The sequence below is a fragment of the Pristiophorus japonicus genome, chromosome 1 (assembly GCF_044704955.1).
Source record: "Pristiophorus japonicus isolate sPriJap1 chromosome 1, sPriJap1.hap1, whole genome shotgun sequence".
NCBI classification, from domain to species: domain Eukaryota; kingdom Metazoa; phylum Chordata; class Chondrichthyes; family Pristiophoridae; genus Pristiophorus; species Pristiophorus japonicus.
In genome coordinates, this window is record NC_091977.1 from 288,351,470 (window position 1) to 288,367,864 (window position 16,395).

The following is a 16,395-nucleotide window of genomic DNA, read 5'->3' on the forward strand; positions in this document are numbered from 1 at the left end:
ATGTAAGCATTTGGTACAAGCATATGATCCGTTGTCATACAGTGTCGGGTGTGTATTGCAACAAGCTAATGAATCTGGGAAATTGCAACCGGTTGCTTATGCATCCAGAAGTGTACCTAAGGCTGAGAGGGCCTACAGCATGATCGAAAAAGAAGCGTTAGCGTGTGTATACGGGGTAAAGCAACTGCATCAATATCTGTTTGGGCTCAAATTTGAATTGGAAACCGACCATAAGCCACTTATTTCCCTCTGTTCTGAAAGTAAGGGGATAAATACGAATGCACGTTGTCCACATACAACTGCACCATCCGCCACAGGCAAGGCACAGATAACTGTGCCAATGCTCTCAGTAGGTTGCCATTGCCCACCACATGGTTGGAGATGGCACAGCCCGCAGATTTAGTTATGGTAATGGAAGCATTCGAGAGTGAGCAATCACCAGTTACCGCCGGACAGATTAGAACCTGGACAAGCCAGGACCCCTTACTATCCTTCGTAAAAAAACTGTGTGCTCCACGGGAGTTGGTCTAGCGTCCCATTAGAGATGCAGGAAGAAATAAAGCTGTACCAGCGACGCAGAGATGAAATGCCTGTACAGGCAGACTGCCTCCTATGGGGTAATCGGATAGTTGTGCCAAAAAAGGGCAGGGACACTTTCATTAGTGACCTCCACAGTACCCACCCAGGCATTGTAATGATGAAAGTGATAGCCAGATCCCACGAGTGGCCTGGTATCGATGCAGACTTAGAGTCCTGCATGCACAAATGTGACACATGTTCACAGTTAAGCAATACACCCAGGGAGGCGCCACTAAGTTTATGGTCCTGGCCCCAAATCGTTTTCCAGGGTCCCTGTCGACTATGCAGGCCCATTCTTGGGAAAAATTATCCTTGTGGTTGATGATGCGTACTCCAAATTAATTGAATGTGAGATAATGTCGGCAAGCACGTCCGCTGCCACCATTGAAGCCTGTGGGCCATGTTTGCCACGCACGGCCTGCCTGATGTCCTTGTGAGTGACAATGGGCCGTGCTTCACCAGTGCCAAGTTCAAAGAGTTCATGACCCGCAATGGGATCAAACATGTCACATCTGCCCCGTTTAAACCAACGTCCAATGGTCAGGCAGAGCGAGCAGTGCAAACAATCAAGCAGAGCTGGAAGAGGGTAACTGAAGGCTCACTGCAGACTAGCCGATCCTGAGTCCTGCTTAGTTACCGCACAAGACCCCACTCGCTCACTGGGGTTCTCCCCGCTGAACTGCTCAAGAAAAAGACACTGAAGACAAGGCTCTCGTTAGTCCACCCTGATCTACACGTACAGGTAGAGAGCAGGCGTCTTCAACAGAATACGTATCATGATCGCGCAAATGTGTCATGCGGAATCAAGACTAATGATCCTGTATTTGAGTTGAACTATGGACAAGGTCCCAAGTGGCTTCCCGGCACTGTTGTGGCCAAAGAGGGGAGCAGTGTGTTTCTGATCAAACTTTCAAATGGACTCACCTGCAAAAAACACTTGGCCCAAACCAAACTCAGATTCACGGACTATCCAGAACAACCCACAATAGACTCTACCTTTTTCGATCCCCCAACACACAGACAAGTGGAAACTGACCCAGAAGTTGACCACAAAGCAGAACCCATCACCTGCAGCAGCCCAGCAGGACTCACCACACCCAGCAGCCCTGCAAGGTCAGCTGCACAGCAGCCCAGTGAGGGCCCAACAAACGACTCACCAAAACCAGCATTTGCACCGAGATGATCAACCAGGAAAAGGAAGGCCCCAGATCAACTCACATTGTAAATAGTTACACTATTGACTTTGCAGGGGGTGGCGGGGGGGGTGGTGGCGGAGGGGGGAGTGTTGTTATATATGTAAACCTGTAAATACCTTGTTTAACCACTAGAGGGCTCAGCCCCTGGAGTCTCAATTGATCCCACAATCCCTTGGGAGCACCTGTACATAAGAGGCCCCACAGGCTGGGGAGGCACTCTGGAGACCTGTAATAAAGGACTATGGTCACATATTACTTTAAGCTCACTGTATAGTCAGATTCTTTATTCAAGGCATAACAGTTGTAGTTGGGATTCTCTTCAGCTGAGAGTGTGTGTCCCGAAGGCTGTGTTGTTTACCTGGTGCCAGGGTAAGGGACATTTCCTTCGGGGTGGCGAAGAACTTGGAGTGGGAGGGGAAGAATCCAGTTGTCATGGTACACGTAGGTACCAATGACATGGTAGGACTAAGAAAGAGGTTCTACTGAGAGAGTTTGAACAGCTAGGGACTAAATTGAAAAGCAGAACCACAAAAGTAATAATCTCTGCATTATTACTGTAGTGTATATAGGCACCTTTAGTAATGACTCCACGAGGCAGGGTATGATACTTAAACTGTGTAGACCTGTACTCCTTTATTTGCAGCTCCTGAGTGAGGACAACAAACTGTGAGTTCCTTTTTATACTGGGTTACCTGCAGTGTGCAGGCAACCCTTAGGTCTCCAGCGGCAGCACCCTCTGGTGTACAGGTAAGGTGTGTACAGTATAAGAGTACATTCAATGTGGCATAACAGTGTTACAGACATCACACAGTAAACAGGTATGCATTCACAACAATTACGTGAGCCACGAGCAAATTGGCATAGGGTCAATAGAATCAGGGAGATGAATGCGTGGCTCAGAGGTTGGTGTGGGAGAAGTTGGTTTCGATTCGTGGGGCACTGGCACCAATACTCGGGAAAGAGAGAGCTGTTCCGTGGGGACGGACTACACCTGAACTATGTTGGGACCAAAATTCTTGCAAACTAAATAACTAGGGAGGTAGACAGGGCTTTAAACTAAATAAGGCGGGGTGGGGCGCGGGGGCGGGGGTGGATGTTTGCAGTGCAAAGAAATCTAGAATGTTAAAGAGAAAAAAATGGAAGCAATGCAGGAAAGTGATTGTGGTAAGGATAACCAGATTATGTCAGGGAGGGACAGAGCGTACAAACAAAAGAGTGCACTAACAAATAGCGTCCAGATAATAAAAAATAGCGATAAGCCAAATAGGGCTATAGTACAAAATAATGTTAAGGTGTCTAATTATGTTTAAGTGACAAATCTAAAAGCATTGTATCTGAATGCACGAAGCATCTGTAATAAGTTAGACAAATTAACAGCGCAAATAGATGTAAACGGATTTGAAATAGTTGCAATTACGGAGACATGGTTGCAAGGTGACCAGGGTTGGGAACTGAATATCCAAGGATATTCGATATTTAGGAAGACCGGGCAAAAAAGAAAAGGGGGTAATGTGGCGTTGTTGGTAAAGGATGAAATCAGAGCAATAGTGAGAAAGAATATTGGCTCAGAAAATCAAGATGTAGAATCAGTTTGGGTAGAGCTAAGGAGCACCAAGGGGCAGAAAATATTGGTGGGAATTGTCTATAGGCCTCCAAACAGTAATAGTAGTGTAGGGGATGGCATCAAACAGGAAATTAGTGATGCATATAACAAGGGTACTACAGTAATCATAGGTGACTTTAATCTACATATAAACTGGCAAAACAAAATTAGCAATAATAATGTGGCAGATTAATTCCTGGAGTGTGTATGAGATGGTTTTTTTAGACCAGTATGTTGAGAACCCTACTCGGTAACAGGCTATCCTAGATTGAGTATTGTGTAATGAGAAGGGGTTAATTAACAGTCTTGTTGTGCGGGGTCCTTTAGGGAAGAGTGACCATAACATGATTGAATTCTTTATTAAGATGGAAAGTGAAGTAGTCCAATCTGAAACTAGGGTCCTAAATCTAAACAAAGGAAACTACGAAGGTATGAGGAATTAATTGACTGATAGATTGGGAAGATTCATTAAAAGGCATGACGGTGGATAGGCAATGGCTAACTTTTAAGGAATGAATGCATGAATTGCAACCCTTTCTGGCATAAAAACACAAAAGGAATAGTGGCCCAACCATGGCTAACAAAATAAGTTAAGGATAGTATTAGATTCAAAGAGGAGTTATAAAAGTTGCCAGAAAAAGTAGCAGTTTAGAATTGAGCAAAAAAGGACCAAGAGATTGTAAGAGGAGAAAAATAGAGTATGAGAGTAAACTTGCAAGGAACATAACAACCGATTGCAAAAGTTTCTACAAGTACATAAAAAGAAAAAGATTAGTAAGACAAATGTAGGTCCTTTACAGACAGAAATGGGACAATTTATAATGGGGAACAAGGAAATGGCAGAACAATTAAATAAATATTACGGTTCTGTCTTCACGGAAGAGGACACAAATAACGTCCCAGAAATGCAAGGGAATCAAGGGTCTAGTGAGCAAGAGGAATTAAAGGAAATGATTATTAGAAAGAAAATAGTGCTGGAGAAACTAATGGAACTGAAGGCCGATAAATCCCCAGGGCCTGATGATCTGTATTCCAGAGTACTAAAAGAGGTAGCCATGGAAATAGTGGATGCATTGGTTGTCATTTTCCAAAATTCTATATATTATGGAACAGTTCCAGCAGATTGGAGGGTGGAAAATGTAACCCCACTATTTAAAAAAGGAGAGAGAAAACAGGGAACTACAGACCAGTTAGCCTAACATCAGTAATAGGGAAAAGGCTTTGGTCTATTAAAAAGGATGCGATAATGGCACACTTAGATAATATCAGTGGGATTAGACAAAGTCAACATGGATTTCTGAAAGGAAAATCGTGTTTGACAAATCTACTGGAGTTTTTTGAGTATTTAACTGATAGAATAGATAAAGGAGAACCAGCGGATGTAGTGAATTTTTGAATTTCAGAAGGCCTTTAATAAAGTCCCATATAAGAGGTTAGTTTGCAAAATTAAAGCACATAGGATTGGGGGTAATGTATTGACATGGATTGAAAATTGGTTAGCTGACAGGAAACAGAGAGTAGGAATAAACAGATCTTTTTCAGGGTGACGGGCAATGACTAGTGGGATACCACAGGGATCAGTGATTGGCCCCTGCTATTCACAATATATAAAAATGATTTGGATGAAGGAACCAAATGTAATATTTCCAAGTTTGCTGATGACACAAAACTAGGTGGGATTGCGAGTTGTGAGGAGGATGCAAAGATGTTGCAAGGCGATTTAGAGTGAATGGGCAAACAAATGGTAGATGCAGTATAACGTGGATAAATGTGAAGTTATCCACGTTAAAACATAAGGACAAAGTATTATTTAAATGGTGATAGCTTGGGAATGGTGATAGTTTGGGAAATGTAAATGTACAGAAGGACCTGGGTGTCCTTGTACACCAGTCATTGAAAGCAAACATGCAGGTGCAGCAAGCAGTTAGGAAGGCAAATGGTATGTTGGCCTTCATTGCAAGAGGATTTGAGTACAGGGGCAAGGATGTTTTACTACAGTTATACAGGGCCTTGGTGAGACCGCACCTGGAGTATTGTGTGTCGTTTTGGTCTCCTTACCTAAGAAAGGATATAGTTGCCATGGAGGGAGTGCAACGGAGGTTTACCAGACTGATTCCTGGGATGATAGGACTGTCGTATGAGGAGAGATTAGGTCAGCTAGGCCTGTAATCATTAGAGTTTAGAAGAATGAGAGAGGATCTCATTGAAACGTATAAAATTCTGCCAGGGTTGGATAGACTGGATGCAGGGAGGATGTTTCCCTTGGCTGAGAATTCTAAAACAAGTGGTCACATTCTCAGGATACGGGGTAGAAAATTTAGGACCGAGATGAGGAGAAATGTTTTCACCCAGAAGGTGGTGAATCTGTGGAATTCTCCACCACAGAAGGCTGTGGAGGCCAAGTCACTGAATATATTTATGAGGGAGATAGATAGATTTCTAGATACAAAAGACATCAAGGGGTATGGGGAAAAAGCGGGAACATGGTGTTGAGATAAAGGATCAGCCATGATCATATTGAATGGTGGTGCAGACTCGAAGGGCCGAATGGCCTACTACTGCTCCAATTTTCTATGTTTCTATGTTTCTATGAACATGCTCAGTTTGCTCTGGCCTATAAAGCAAACAAATGAACGAGCAACTCATTGTCTCTCATTCCTTCATTTGCTCTACCCACATATTACAAATCATTAAAACCATACCCCATTTATGTATGATTCCTTCCCTCGCTGTTTGTTATTTGACTTGCTTGCTGATCCTGGGAAATTAACAGCACAGCTTAATGGCAAATATGGAAAGCAATAGAAATACTGTAGGGGTACATGGGTAGGCGAGACACTTCATGCCAGGAATAGTTGCGACACCGCAGAAATATGAGGTCACAGTGGAGTCCCTCGTCTTGTTAGTCTTGGTGAGGTCATTGAACTTTTTCTGGCATTCAATCCAGCTTCACTGCGCAGTGCTGCTGGGATAGACTTGATCATTCACTTCCTGCCAACCCTTCTGTCCACCCTTGAGCTGAATTGGCAAGACTTTGGTGGGGGGAGAGGAGGGAAGGGAACATTAATGTCATGTATGTAATCTTTATGTAACACCACTGCAATACTGTATATACTTAAGCAATGCACACCTTGACCACAGGGGGTGAACTTGTGGGAGACACTCCTTACCTGGTCATCCAAGTATATAAAGGGAGGTCCCACACAGGGTCATCACTTCTTGGTCCTGTGAATAAAGGTTCAGTCATAGAATGACCTTGTCCATAGAATGTGCCTCGTGGGGGTTTTGTGCCATTGAGACTAAGGACTTTACTTTGGCGACGAGAAACAGGAATCAACGATCCACGAGAATGGCCACCGGTCGCACAAAGGAACGGTACTGTGTTGGTGAGGACTGGGACGATTTCATTGAGAGGCTCCGGCAAAGCTTTGTCACGAAAGAATGGCTGGGAGATGCAGCAGTTGACAAGCGAAGGGCCCATCTGCTGACCAGCTGCGGACCTAAGACTTAGGTGCTCATGAAGGACCTAATAGCATCCGAAAAGCCGGTGGACAAAACCTTTGAAGAGCTCAGCAAACTAATCGGCGAGCACCTCAAACCGGCGAGCAGCATACCCATGGCCCGACACAGATTCTATACCCACCAATGTCCTGAAGGACAGAGCATACCGGACTTCGAAGCGGACCTCTAGCATTTGGCCAGCCTCTGTAAGTTCACAGACACCTGCAGGGGGGAGATGTTAAGGGATTTCTTTATTGAGGGCATCGGTCATGCTGTGATTTTCTGAAAGCTAATTGAGACTTTGGAAGCGGCGGCGTTGATGACTCAGACTTTCATGGCGGGGGAGAAGGAAACCAAAATAATATACGCGCGCAATTCTGCCTCCAACGCGGCGGGGGATCAGGGAATCAAAATAATAAATGTGACTCAGAGCCTCGCAGGCAGGCAAGGGCAATCCGACATACCGCAGGCAGCAATAGACCCCAGAGCAGCTTTTCAACAGAGACAATGGCAGGCTGAACAGACATTTACGCCATCACAGTGGACAATGCGGTCCGGGATGGGGCCATTGACACCAACTAACAGGGTACACAAGGGCAGTCAAAGGGACAAACAGTGAGGAATGGCGGGTCATTAGCTCCTTTGTTCACAACAATGGGAATCTCAGCTCATGCCGGAGATGTGGGGGCAAACACTCTGCCAGGACTTGCAGGTTTCAACAATTCGTCTGCAGAAATTGCAACCTCAGTGGCCATTTAGCTCAAATGTGCAGGAAGCCTGTAACCAGGCTAATTTATGAGGCGAATGGACCAAAGAGGAGTCTGTGATGCAGGATGACTCTTGGGGCAAATCAATGGACGCTGAAGTTCAGCGGGTTCATGTGGCAAACATTCACAGCTCATATACCAAAACACCACCAATGATGATGAAATGGCATCCCTATCTGCATGGAGCTGGACACAGGGCCAGCCAGTCATTCAGGAGCGTTCAACAATTCGAAAAGCTATGGCCACTCAAAGCCAGTAGACACAAACTAGAACGCATTGAGACACAACTATGGACGTATACCAAAGAAATCATTCCAGTGCTAGGCAGTGCAATGTTGGCGGTCACACACAATGGATCAGTGAACCGGCTGCTGCTCTGGATTGTCCCGGGCAATGGTCCCGCACTGTTGGGAAGGATCTGGTTAGCTGAGATGAACTGGAAATGGGTGATGTGCACGCAATGTCATCTGTGGAGCGAAGTTCGTGCTCACAAGTCTTACAACAATTTGAGACATTCAAATGTACCAAAGTAGAGATACACATCACCCCAGACGCCAGACCAGTGCACCACAAAGCCAAAGTGGTGCCGTATGTGATGCGGGTGAAAATTGAGAGCGAATTGGACCGTTTGCTGAGAGAGGGCATTATCTTGCCCATTGAATTCAGCAACTGGGTGAGCCCCATCGTTCCCGTCCTAAAAGCAGATGGTTCTGTCAGGATCTGTGGTGACTACAAGGCCACTATCAATCGGGTGTCCCTACAAGACCAAAACCCGCTCCCGAGAGTGGTGGATCTCTTCGCCACGCTGGCAGGTGGCAAGCTGTTTATCAAGTTGTATCTCACTTCAGCCTACGTGACCGAAGAACTGGCCGACGAATCTAAACTACTGACCACCATCACTGCACACAAGGGACTGTTCGTTTGCAACAGGTGCCCGTTTGGCATTCGATCAGCGGCCGCGATTTTTCAAAGAAACATGGAAAGCCTGCTTAAATCCATTCCTGGAACAATTGTATTTCAGGACGACATCCTCATCAGTGGTCGTGACACCGAGGAACACCTCCACAATCTGGAGGAGGTGCTACGCCAACTGGACCGGGTAGGCCTGCGACTCAAGAAGTCTAAATGTGTGTTTTTGGCTCCTGAGGTTTGAGTTCCTGGGCAGGAGGGTTGCTGTAGAAGGGATTCGGCCCACCGAATCTAAAACAGAGGCGATTCGACGAGTGCCCAGGCCCGGCAACACATCGGAGTTGCGTTCATTTCTGGGACTCTTGAACTATTTCGGGAACTTTCTGCCGAACTTAAGCACGTTGTTGGAGCCGCTTCACGTGCTCCTGTGTAAGGGTTGTGATTGGTTTTGGGGGGCCTGTCAAGAACAATCTTTCAATCGGGCGCGGAACCTACATTGTTCAAATAAGTTATTGACCCTGTACGGCCCCTGTAAGAAATTGGTTCTGACATGTGATGCATCGTCCTATGGGGTTGGGTGCGTGTTGCAGCAGAGTAATGCTGAGGGCCAACTACAACCTGTGGCTTATGCTTCCAGGTCGCTCTCTCAAGCAGAACGGGGATCTGGGATGGTTGAGAAACAGGCACTCGCATGTGTCTATGGTGTAAAAAAAAATGCATCAGTAGCTTTTTGGCAGGAGGTTCGAATTAGAAAAGGACCACAAGCCGTTAACTTCCTGTGATATCTTCACAGAGCACACACACACAGCTCCTAACATGGAGGCTGCTTGGTCCGGAAGCTACCGGAAGCTGCCTGTCTGTTTATTATCGCTCTGCAGCTGCAGTGGACAATACGTCCACATCCACAGTATGGAGCTACAAGCATTACAAGCTTACAGCCTTACAGATATCACACATCCCTGTTGTCAGACAGCAAGGCTGTCAATGCCAATGTGTCAGCCCACATACAGCGATGGGCTCTCACACTGGCTGCTTATGACTACTCCATCCGGCACTGGCTGGGCACCGAAAATTGCGCTGACGCGCTCAGTAGGCTTCCACTGGCCACCACCAAGGGGGCAGCAGAACAAAGCGCTGAGATGGTCATGGCCGTTGATGCCTTTGACAGCGCAGGCTCCCCCATCACAACCCGCCAGATCAAAATCTGGACAAACAGAGATCTTCTCCCTATCTCTGATTAAGAAATGTGTCCTGACTGGGGATTGGGCGCCCACACACGGAGCATGCCCTGAGGAGGTCAGACCATTTCACAGGCGGATGGATGAGTTTTCCATCCAAGCTGACTGCCTACTATGAGGCAGCCGGGTAGTCATGCCCCAGTGGGGCAGGGAGGCATTCATCAGGGAACTCCACAGCGAGCATCCAGGCATCGTGCTGATGAAGGCCATTGCCCGGTCACATGTTTGGTGGTCGGGAATTGATTCAGACCTGGAACACTGTATTCACAGGTGCACGACATGTGCCCAGCTGGGTAATGCCCCCAGGGAGGCCCCGCTTAGCCCGTGGCCCTGGCCCACCAGGCCATAGTCACGTATTCATGTAGACTACGCGGGCCCATTCATGGGAAAAATGTTTCTCATTGTGGTAGATGCGTACTCGAAATGGATCGAGTGCATCATTTTGAATTCGTGCATGACATCCACCACTGTGGAGAGTCTACGTGTGGTCTTTGCAACCCACGGCTTGCCGGACATCCTTGTTAGCGATAATGGCCCATGTTTCACGAGCTACGAATTCCGGGAGTTCATGTCGGGCAATGGCATCAACCACATCAGGACAGCACCGTTCAAGCTGGCCTCCAATGGCCAGGCGGAACATGCGGTCCAAATCATTAAACAAGGCATGCTCAAGATTCAAGGGCCCTCCCTTCAATGCCGCCTATCGCGCCTCCTGCTGGCCTATAGGTCCCGACCGCACTCGCTCACGGGGGTCCCGCCCGCTGAGCTACTTATGAAATGAACACTCAAAACTCAATTGCCCCTCATTCACCCAGTCCTGACTGACATAGTTGATGGCAGGCGCCAGTCCCAGAACGAGAACCATGACCGAAACTCAAGGGGGAGATGTATAGAAATAAATGACCCCGTATTTGTCCTCAATCACGCTGTGGGGCCCAAATGGCTTGTGGGTCCTGTAAGAGACAAACGGGGAACAGGGTCATCATGCTTGAACTTAACAATGGGCAGATATGCCGTAAGCATCTGGACCAAGTAAAAAAAAGGTTCAGCATAGACACTGAGGAACCCGAGGAAGATCATGAGATGGTGCTCACACCATCGCCAGTGAACGAGCAACAAGAACATTCAGCAGCATACACAGACCCGATGGTCAGCCTGGACAGGCCGGAATCACCACAGGTAACAGACACTCACGCCAAGGCTCAACAACCAGAGCCCCAACTGCGGCGCTTCACGAGGGAGTGTAGACCATCTGAAAGACTTAACCTATGATCCCAATAAGACTTTGGGGGGAGGTGATGTCATGTATGTAACCTCTATGTAACACCACTGCAATACTGTATATACTTAAGCAATGCACACCTTGACCACAGGGGGTGAACTTGTGGGAGACACTCCTTACCTGGTCATCCAGGTATATAAAGGGAGGTCCCACGCAGGGTCATCACTTCTTGGTCCTGTGAATAAATGTTCAGGTTATAGAGTGACCTTGTCCATAGAATGTGCCTTGTGTGGGTTTTGTGCCATTCAGCAAGGACTTTACAATTAAGATCCTCCTGTGCGGCACTCGCTGCAGAAAAATTCCTGCTGCCTCTCCCTCGAAGCAAAGTGCAGTACTGCTGCCATGACTGCTCACAAGCATTGTGCTCACTGTATCAGTAAGCACCATTTAAAAAAATTAGTGCCACCTTTAAATTACCAGAGACCTTCAGAGCTATAGTAAACCACATATTCCCATCCCCTAAGGGGCGCGCAGTGAATAGGGAGGGGGTAATCCTACCTGGCACTCGCCAGCATGGCACTAATGAGCTGAACCCCAAAATATAATAGGTTCACCACCTGACTCCCAAAAGCCTTTCCACAATCTACAAGGCAACAAGTCAGGAGTGTGCTGGAATACTCCCCACTTGCCTAGATGAGTGCGGCTCCAACAACTTTCAAGAAGCTCGACACAATCCAGGACAAAGCAACCCGCTTGATTGGCACCCCATCCACCACATTCAACATTCACTCCCTCCATCACCGATGTACCGTGGCTGCAGTGTGTACAATCTACAAGATGCACTGCAGCAACCCGCCAAGGTTTCTTCGGCAGCACATCGCAATCCCGCGACTTCTACCACCTAGTAGGACAAGGGCAGCAGGCGCATGGGAATACCACCGCCTGCAAGTTCCCCTCCAAGTTACACATCATCCTGATGTAAATATTCACCGTTCCTTCATCGTCGCTGGGAGTACCTTCACCACGTGGACTGGAATGGTACAAGAGGCGGCTCACCTCCATATTCTCGAGGCTAATTAGGGATGGCCAATAAATGCTGGCCTTGCCAGCGATGCCCACATCCCAGGAACAAATAAATAAAAGAATGTTCAGCAGACTTCAAGTTGAGTTCATTCCATCTGCACCAGTACATTTACTTTGGAACAACTGGTCAATATTAAAAATGAGGCAAGACTTATGTTGGAAGAAATAAACAGCTCATTTTATTTATATGGTTTGCAATCTATGCAACTTATTGACCATAAATGTCATTCCTAATATTTCTTTAAGTTTGACATCTCTGGCTAAATGTAATGAATATCTAATGCGAAAATATTATAATTACATTATTGAGCAAGTTATCAGCTCCATTCCCTGTCCTTCAGCTGACATTATAAAAGAGAATGAAAAACTGCTTTCACTATAACATATCAAGAGCAATTCAACAAGATGAATGTTGAACATAAAACTCAAATATTTCCCTCCCAACATCATTGGTCTCAATTTTCCCGAGTCATTTGCACCGTTTTTTTGGCGGGCACCATTTTTTCTGGCGTAATTATTTAATTCAAAGTTTCCCCCTGGAATCTGCGCTGGCGTAACTGCTTTATTTACGATTTTTCGAGGTTAGGTTTTTTTAACGTCATAGTTAATGTTCCCACATGTCTGCGCCAATTTTCAGCATTTTTCGCAGTTTGCCCCAAATATTTTTATTCTAGGTTGGCATATCTGGCCACTCCCGAAAAACCTTCTGGTGAGTTAACAGAAATCAGCGCACATTGAAAAATTTGCGCTGAAAGACGCCATTGTTTTACATCGAAGTTTTTGGAGGGAGTATCCAACCCTTGAAATATCCATAATAAAGTTCAACTTTTTTTACCTTTCAACACAGTACATGGAAGTTTCTTGGATTTTTTTTACTCACACGCCACCACTGAACGTCTTCAAGCAGGGTGGGAGGGGATTCGTAGCGCCGGCTGTCAGAATCGGCCCCGTGCCCGGACACAGAGGCTCGGCTGGAAAACAAGCTTGCCGGGGTGGGGTGGGGGGAGGAGGGAGGTGGCGATCGGAAGGCTGCTGCACTAGGCACAAAATTGCAAAGAATTTGGGGAGGAGGGGAGAGGGGAGAAGTCACAAGACTACAATTAGTTGGGGGGGGGGGGGGGAGTAGGGAGAGGGAGGAGAATCACAAGACCTGGGTGTGGTCCATCCATACAGACCTTGGGGAAAGAGAACAAAAAAACCTGTCCTGCTTGCCTTCCTGACATTTTGAGCTTCTGTATGATGGTGCGAGCCTTCTGTATGATGGTGCTATGTAGGAGACAATTGATTCGATGTCATCGCATGAGTAACATCAGAGCCCGTAGGGTGCTGGGCAGGAAGCCTTAAGCACATCGGCTGTATCGAGACAGTTGTTTGTACCTGCACCTGAGTGATGTAGACTGTGTCAGAAGGCTGCGTTTCCGCAAAGAAGTTGCAACCAAAATCTGTGAGTTGCTGAAAGCAGACTTCCAACCTCGAAGCGTCAGGAGGACTGCTTTGTCAGTTGAAGTGAAGGTTACAGCTGCACTTTCATTCTATGTCTCTGGATCCTTTCAAGCTACAACTGGGGAAGTGTGCATCATCTCTCAACATGCAACACATGTCTGCATTCGGCAGTCGACAGCTGCAATATATGCATGGAGGAATGACTACATAAAGTTCCTCATGAACGCCCAAGCAATGCATGACAGGGCTGTGGGCTTCTCTAGGTTTGCTGATTTCCCAAAGGTACAGGGCTGCATTGATTGTATACACATCGCCTTGCGAGTACCTTTGGAGGATTCCGAGCAGTACAGGAACAGAAAAGGCTTCCACTCCATTAATGTGCAGCTTGAATATGACGACATGCATAGCATCATGTCAGTCAATGCAAGATACCCTGGGAGCACTCATGATGCGTTCATCCTACGTGAGAGTTTTATATCTGCCATGTTTCAGCAGCAGCTAGAAGGGCAGAGCTGGTTGCTAGGAGACAAAGGCTCAAGACGCTCCTACACATAAGCCAGACGGAAGCTGACCGGGAATACAACATGTCGCACATTGCGATGTGCAGCATCATAGAGAGGACCATTGGCATCTTCAAACAGCATTTCCGATGCCTGGACCATTCCGGAGGCTACTTGCAATACTCCCCTGAGATTGTCAGTCAGTTCACTGTTGTGTGCTGCATGCTGCATAACTTAGCCATCATGAGGCAGCAGCAGCTGGTATTAGAAGACCCACCTGCAGTAGAGTGGCTGATGATAATGATGAGGAAAATGCAGATGATCAGCAGGAGGAGGAGGAGGATGAGGAAGCCATGCAACTACCTGAACCCGGAGCATGACGGCGGAGGAGGGCGGCCTATTGTGCCCCTTCAACAATTGCTCGAGACTTGCACCAGTAGTTCATCCATGAACGCTTTGCTGCCTGAAAACTCAGCAACAACTATTCCACATGGTCGATGTTTACTGTTTAGACCTGTTCTATAATGTTATGTTGTGTTAATGGAACAAATGATGGAAATGATTCAGATTTAAAGTAAAATATATTTCATGCAAAAGTTTAACAAACAATTCTTTGTATTTAACTTTAAGAATATTATTCTTGTATAACACTTGAAAGTTTTCAGTTACGATCACTGACAAACATTAAGATCACTTACAAACTTTAAGATCACTTACTGACTTTTAACTTGTAAATTTACATAACTTACGCAAATCTTTTAATTTGAGAACAACAGTTGCAATAGTAACACTAATAATAACAACAACAGCAGCAAAGAAAGGCTGCACCCATCTCTCCTCCACCTTATTCTAAGACTGCCCACCGTCCTTGTTCTTGGTGACTCCACCACTCCTGCCCACAGGCAGTGGTGCAGTGTTTCTGGGGTTGGTACCAAGCTTATTCTTTCTAAGATCTCGAGTAGTGCGCACCTGTTGAGGGGGTGTGGTGGCAGGCGGCAATGTGGGGAGCCCAGGCGGCAATGTGGACGGACTGACTTGGGGCTCTTCAAAGGCTGGTGTGGGGATTGGAGTAGGAGTGGCAGTAGATTCTGTCAATGGGCGCGGGGTTTGGGTGTGTTCTCTTATTGCTGCAGCTAACTCCAACATGCCATTCCTCATGCGCTCTGACAGTGTCTCAACGACCTGTAACATTCCCTCCCTCACGTTGAGCAAAACTGTCTCAACTATCTGTGACATTCCCTCCCTCATGTTCAGTGATAGTGTTTGCACCATCTCTGACATTCCTTCCCTGATGTTCACTGACAGCGCATCAGCTACCTCTGCCATTCCCTCCCTCATGGTCACTGACATGGTTTCAGCTGATTGAGATATTCCCTCACCCATGGTCCCGGACATCATTCCCATTTCTCGTGAGATTACTGTTACTTCTCCTGACATTCCCGCTACCTCATCACCCACCCCATTGATGGTGTCCAAGAGTGATCGCATAAGGTCAATGCTCTCAGCACTCAATGACAACATCTGGACCACGTCTGTTAGATCCTGTACTTCAGGTGAACGCGGTCAAGCTCTCCTTCCCCTCCTCTCCACGGGTGTGGTTCGCACCCCACTACTGGAACCCAAAACCTTGGAGGGTGGGACCCTGGGTGTGCTTCGCTGCACCCCACCACTGGGACCCAAAACCTCGGAAGGTGGGGCGTTGGGTGTGCCTCACTGCACCCCTCCACTGGGACCCGTAGTCTTGGACATTAGGAAACCATGGAATATCCCACCAACACTCAAACCACTAGCCATGGAAGGGGCTATCACCGAAATGGGCGGCAGCTGCACCTCCACCAAAGTCAGTAAAACACTGGGGGTTTCATCCATCTTCATCCCCCCCACCCTGCCCCTCATCCCCATGCTCTTGGTCTGGAGGGTGTGTTTGGAAGATGTTCTCCTCTTCAGGTCCTCGTCTGAATCTTCTTCTGGTTCGTCAGGGTCGGCCTCAAGTTCTGCAAAATATAACAGAACACAGGCAAATGTTCAGCAGCAGAGGAGGAGGCAGGGTGGGTGGCATGAGTAGGCTCACACAATGCAGGCAGCAGGCTGATTTGAAGGGCCACGATGAATGATAGCGCATTGCATTAACCGAAGCGTAGCTGACGGAGATATTCCCAGGAACCGAAACATGGCTAGCCCGCACAGTACTTAACATTTAGCAAAGCCAGACTATGGAATTTTCAGGACTTACCCTCTCCCTCGAGTGTGGGCACACCTTGTGCAGTGCTGGTTGCTTTTCTCCAGGCAGGACCCATTAAAGCAGCGACATCTCTTCCAATGGTCTCAGTGGCTGCAGATTTGCCGGGTCTCCT